Source organism: Bidens hawaiensis, unplaced genomic scaffold (genome assembly GCF_021521415.1).
Source record: "Bidens hawaiensis isolate Kalapana, Puna unplaced genomic scaffold, B.hawaiensis_p1.1 tig00038471_1, whole genome shotgun sequence".
In the NCBI taxonomy this organism is placed as follows: Eukaryota; Viridiplantae; Streptophyta; class Magnoliopsida; order Asterales; family Asteraceae; genus Bidens; species Bidens hawaiensis.
The window spans coordinates 12,290-19,181 of record NW_027496741.1 but is presented as its reverse complement, the minus strand read 5'-3'; the positions used below and the strand labels follow the sequence as shown (position 1 = coordinate 19,181).

Sequence of the window (6,892 nt, the reverse complement as noted above, 5' to 3'; positions counted from 1 at the left end):
TCAATCAATGCCAGCCCACTTTCTGAAAGCCTTTGTTAAAGTGGTAACAATGGTATGAAAGCTTGAAAACTGATATCTTATTCAACAAATGAAAGGAGTATAAATAGAGTACTCGTACAACGGAAACAAGCAACAAACTACTAAATAAAAGGAAATAACATAAACATGCGATAGACTCCAACGTCCCACTTTGTTTGACTTCTTCAAGCTTTATTTTGATTGCATCTTGCACGTGCTTCAATTCCAACATACCCTCCCTCAAACTAGACAGATTCTTCTTTGTCTAGTTTGTTCTTCACTGAGCATACTCCAAGCTTCATTCTTAGTTCTTCAAACAGCTCTCGCTTCAACGGCTTTGTCATTATATCTGCCAACTGTTCTCTTGTACCACAATGCTCTAAGGCAATCGTTCCTTCTTTAACTAGATCCCGCAAAAAATGAAATCGCACCCCTATGTGTTTGCACCTTCCGTGAAATACCGTATTCTTTGACAACTTGATGGTTGAGGTGTTATCACACTTGATGATCGTCTTGTCTTTTAATACCAACCCAAAATCTTCAAGCACGCCTCTAACCCATAACACTTGACACGCGCATGCTGATGCCGCAACATATTCGGCCTCGATAGATGACAAAGCCATAATATTTTGCTTCTTTGATTGCCATGCAACTGATCCACCATCCCATAACATCACATAAGCAGAGGTGCTTTTTCTGTCTTCAATATCACCACCAAAATCGTTGTCAGTATAAATCTCCATTACACCTTCTCCTCCAAACTTGTACCAAACACCATATAATCTGATGTTCCTTGTAAGTACCTCAATACTTTCTTGGCAGCTTCATAATGAACTTCAGATGGGTTAGACATAAAGCGACTTATTAAACTTACCACAAATTGTATGTCGGGCCGAGTTGTGGTAATATACATCAAACTTCCTACCATTTGCTTAAATACCGTATCGTCTATTTTTCTCTCTTCATCTGATTTCAACTTACAACCAGGAACGATTGGGCAATGCACCGGGTTACAATTTTCCATCTTGAACCGCTTGAGTATACTTTCATTGTGAAATATGTATCCCCTGATCAGTTTGTAGGACTTATATACCCAAGAAAAACCTCATTTTTCCAAGATCAGTCATTTCAAATTCCTTTTTCATTGACTGTTTGAACTCTTGCAACATATTCATGTTATCACCTGTATAAATTAAATCATCAACATATATATTAACAAGCAAGATATTTCCTTTCGGGTTTTTCTTTATAAAAAGAGTGTGCTCAGCGTTGCTCCTGGTGAAACCTTCTTTCAGAAAATAACTTTCGATCCGACTAAACCAGGCTCGAGGTGCCTGTTTTAACCCGTATAGTGCCTTCTGAAGCTTATAAACTTTATGTTCCATATGTTTCACAACATAACCTTGTGGTTGTTGTACGAACACGTCTTCATCTAAAGTACCATGCAAAAAAGCAAACTTTACGTCCATTTGAAGAATAACCCAGCCTCTTTGTGCAGCCAAAGCGATCATTAGGCGGATCGTATCCATCCTAGCCACCGGTGCGTAGACTTCTGTATAGTCAACCCCATATGCTTGCCCATAACCTTTAGCCACCAATCTGGCTTTGTACTTCTCTATCTCACCATGTTCATTTACCTTAACCTTGTAAACCCACTTGACACCAATACATTTTGCTTCTTTAGGTAGTTCTACGAGATCCCAGGTCTGATTTCTTTCTATGGCCTGGATTTCAACATCCATGGCCTCCTTCCATTTATCTTCTTTTACAGCTTCTTCAAAGGAGGTAGGCTCATGATGTGTAATCTGCATGGCGTTCAATTCAATATCATCACCTGTGAAATAATCACCCAAGTAAGATGGAGGTCGACGAATGCGATCCTCCCTTACTCGAGCACCACTAGTTTCCGGAATATCCACATTACTAGGCTCTCCTCCTTCATTCTGTTCAGAGGGCAGCTCAGCACCCTCAACTTGAGCTTCATTTTCTGTACTTTCTTGAATCTCTTCATCATCATCGGTTTTTAGTCATTATGCTTTCAAGCATTAACCCCTTTTCTGGATGATAAACCTTACAGACACCATTCCCAATAAGAAATGCCAACCCTTTTTCTTGAAGTTGACCCATACTAAGTAAATTATTCTTAAGGTCTGGCACATAATAAACATCATTCACACTATATGTTACCCCATTAATCAATAGTTTTACGAGACCCTTTCCATTCACTCTCATTCGAGTATCATTCCCCAGTTTAACCGAATGAGAATAATTTTCATCCAAGTTAATGAATTTTCCCTTGTCCCCACACATATGATTTGAACAACCTGAGTCTAAAAACCATAATGAGTTCTTACCTTCATCACCGGTTTGTGCCATGAAAGCGCTGACTTTATAATCTGCATGCAATTCATCTTCGTAACTATTCTCCTTGGAATCTACTTGTGCAATGAGCATCACCTCGTCGTCTTCATCAAATCCAGCATAACTGGCTTCCTTTGTATCTGGACATTCATGTGAGAAATGTCCAAGCTTATGACATCTGTAACATTCAACTGTTTCTCGATTGGCATATTGTCGCCCTCGACCTCTTCCACGGCCTCTGGTGCCAGAGTTATCATTATAATCTGCCCTCAGCATCTGTTCTTCTTCTTTTTCTGGTTTCTTAAACTTCTGCTCATGCACAAGAAGTGAGCTCTGAAGTTCATCAACTGTCATTGTCTCAATGTCTTTAGATTCTTCTATGGAGACAACCACGAACATATACTTCTCCGAGAGGGTTCGCAATATCTTCTCAACCATCTTTGTGTCTGTCATGATTTCTCCGTTGCTCCGCATCTGGTTAGAAACTGCTATGACTCTTCCAAAATACTCGGGAATCAATTCATTGGCCTTCATTTCCAAGAGTTCGAAATCACGACGGAGTTTCTGAAGCATTAACTTCTTTACTCGAGCATTCCCCTCAAATCTTTGTTTCATGGAATCCCAAACGGATTTGGATATACTCCGATCCAAGATCTGTTCGAAAGTTACCCTGTCGATGGCTTGGTACAGGTAGTGTTTTACCTGCAAATCTTTAGCACGCAGCTCTGCCAACGTCTTTCTTTGCGCCTCACTCTGAGCAATTCCCGGATCAATTAAGTTCCATAACTGTTTTGCTTGCAGCAAATTCTCCATCATTTCTTTCCAATGATCATAATGACCATCGAACACGGGAATCTTCAACTTTTCACTGCTCATGATCACTCTTCTCTCTCTTTGATCGTAATTTTGCTCTGATACCAATTGTTAAAAAGTGGTAACAATGGTATGAAAGCTTGAAAACTGATATCTTATTCAACAAATGAAAGGAGTATAAATAGAGTACTGGTACAACGGAAACAAGCAACAAACTACTAAATAAAAGGAAATAACATAAACATGCGATAGACTAGGTAGACTCCAACGTCCCACTTTGTTTGACTTCTTCAAGCTTTATTTTGATTGCATCTTGCACGTGCTTCTGTTCCAACAGCCTTAACATGCTCAACCCTTTTGCTGTAAGCCTCATTTCTACCATCACAAACTTTCAATTTCCTATAAAGATCCTTATGAAGCTTCAAAAACTCACTTCTATACAATCATTTGTCAACATAAACTCCATCCTTTTTCATACAACTACTAACCTCCATCATTCTCTCAACATACCCACCATTCAAAATACTCTCAACCAAAACCTCATGCAAATCTACCCTCATCATCAATTTCCTATCATGAAAACTTCTCTTTGTATCACCCCATAATATAGTAACATCGCGATACACGAATACCACATCACCATGTACATACAAGTAGCCACATTAGGTTAGATATTCATTCTTTGCATACTTATATATGTCTCCAAAGCATCATCAATCATTTCAGCCTTCATGAAGAAGTAAATCGACGAGTTAAACTCGTAAACCGAACAATTTACATCCTCTTTCTTCATCTCATGGATCAAGCACGAGACCAAATATGATCTTTTCATGAAAACAGTCGGCCCTGACGCATCATCGGATATTATTGTACCCGTTTTTCTAATATGTTTCAGTAGTGACTCGGCTTCTTGGTGCACATACCTTCATGTAAGGGTGGCAAAACAAACCCAAATGGGTTGTTTTGGGACAACTTTTAAAATTGAGATGGGTCAGGATGAATTAAAAGAATTTTGCAAGAAGGTCAAGATGGGTTAAGAAAATGCTAGTGACTTTAGGTTATAGATTAGAATGAGTTTGCTTATTGGTTAGAATGGACTAAAACAAGCTTTATCCAATTTTATTTTAAACAAAACACACTGAACCGAAGAAACCGAGAAATCAAGACCGAAATCATTGAAACCGAACATATACTGAAACCGATTGAAATGAAAAAAAGCAAAACCGAAGCAAAAAAAAATGAAAAAACCGAACCTGAACCGAGACAAAACGAGTGTTTTTTAATGAACAAGGAAGACGGGGGAAACATTTTAGTTATTTTACTTTTTGCGTTTTCGATTTATATTTTGAGTTATTATTTTTTTATTAATTTTCTTGAATATTTTTTTGAGGGGTTTTTGAAACCCTTTGTATTTTAACCTTTACTTAGTTCAAGAGGGGTTAACTTTACCCATCTTAACACATACCCATCCTAAACCGAATAAAACCGAAAACATTGAAACCTAATAGATACCGAAACGAAAAAAAACAAAAATGAACCGAAAAAAACCGAACTTGGGCTGAGATAAAACCGAGCTTTTTTTTTTAATGAACGAGGACGATGGGGGAGACATTTTAGTTATTTTGGTTTTTGCGTTTTTTATTTATATTTGGAGTTATAATTTTTAATTAAATTTTTTGAATATTTTTTTGAGCGGTTTTTTAAACCCTTTGCATTTTAACCTTTATTAGGGTCAAGATGGATTATCCATCTTGACTCATACCCAACCTAAACCTCTATTTTAAAAATCCATCCTGACCTATACACGCCCTGACCCAAACCCATTCTAACTCATCACCCAAATCCAACCTAATCCACTCGTATTGCCACCTCTACCTTCATGATAAGCAGTTAATAATGATGCATATGAATTAGCTTTGCTAGTGTTATGTGTAACAAAACCATTGTTTCTTTCAATCTTCAGTATTGAATTTTTGGGCAAAACGTGTGGCCTTTTATGAGATTCAGAGATCCGAGCAGGATTAAAAAATGCTTATGAGGGCCCATCTGAGTTTCGGTTAAACCGGTCATATCAAATATGAGTTTGGATAATCAATATCGTTGAACTTAAAATGTAAGCTCATAAGATTATCATAAAACTGGAAATGATGATGACCCATGTAACCCGCCACCCGGTCAACACAGTTTTTGAATTTCTTTAACTCGTCTCGTTGACCGTTAGTTATGATAGCATCTGCATAACCTCCTCCTAAACCCATTTTTGACATCAGTTCTATGATCTGTTGACCCTTGAAAGATAGATTATAACACAAGCAAGCATCAAGAACGAGGTTAAAAACAGCAGTATCAGGTTTTGTTCTACAGGGGTTAGAACCCGACTGCTGAAAGAGATCACAAATTTGAATTAGTATATTTGATGAAAGCCAATATCCCACATAGAAATAATCCAACCAGCATGAAGTCAACTTGGTCAAGACATCCCTGCAGGTCAAAATTGAGAAGAAACAAGCATGCCTGTAGGTGCTCGGATACTAGATAAAGAAACTGGATTGCTAATAACTTTGATCAAAGGCACTGTTTTCTGAAGAAGTGAAAAGGCACCATCCATTTCAAATATGATGCAAATCCTAAGTGTTTGAATAATCCGGGGTTGATTGCTAAATGGACTACTGAAGGCTGATTTTTAAAAAAGCAAAACTACAAACAAGCTATCATATAAATGCAAAACATCATGTCTCAAGAAGCAAAGAGTAAAACACAAATAAGATGTTACAGATAACAGTCATTAAACCACCAAAGCATAATTACACTACAACAAACACAAACGTTTGAGCGTTGTGAATTCATTAAATAAAAAAACGTCTTAACAACCAAGTATATGAAGACCAAATGGAATTGGTAGAGATTTCCAGCTTTCTACAAACTGTAAGTTGCGATCTGCATTTTTCATCCCACAACTACTCTTTCAGTTTCACAACCAAGTATACCATTTCATTAAAGAGCTTGAAAGCATCGTCTATCATTTTATCCTTGCAAAGACTATCAAAGATGGCGCTATACGTAACAATATCAGGCTTGCAGTTTTCTTGTTCCATTAGCCTGAGCAAAGCAAGTGCTGTAACGTTATTACTGAACTTGCAAGGGCCTTTAATCATTGTGTTGGATGTAACCACATTAGGTTCACAAAGCTTTTGCTTAATGAGCTTCTTGAAAAACATTTTTGCTTGAAGAATGTTATCTTCATGGACGAGTCCGTCTAAGAGTGTACTAAACATGTATACATTTGGTGCAATAGCTCGCCTAAAGGAACATTCGAGGACCGCAAAATCCGTCATTGGTTCGAAATGGTTGACAACACTTAATTGCAATGTTCATGGTAATTTTACTAACTGGGACACCAATTGCGCACAGTTGGTTGAAAAGATCAAGAGAGGAAGCAAAATGTTTCATTTTGGTAACAAGATGCAACAGCTTATTGAAGTCAATAACAGACGGCCTTCGCCGTCTGAGTGTCATTCTATGAACAGATACAAAGCATCATTCAAGTTGCTAACTTTATCAAGCTTTGAATATTTATATGTTTTAACTCTTTTGAATTGCTATGTATTAATCTCGCACTCCACAACTAATCTGGTCTCTCTATTAAGGTTCCACGCACAAGCTCGGCTGAACTTAGTCCCGTTTAAGTTATCTTTGATCA

At 37.6% G+C, this 6,892-nt stretch overlaps 1 pseudogene; it reads right to left on the bottom strand.

Moving 5' to 3' along the window:
* Window positions 1-6,527, bottom strand: LOC143590311 (pentatricopeptide repeat-containing protein At4g17616-like; annotated as a pseudogene).
* Between the last annotated feature and the right edge of the window lie 365 nt (window positions 6,528-6,892).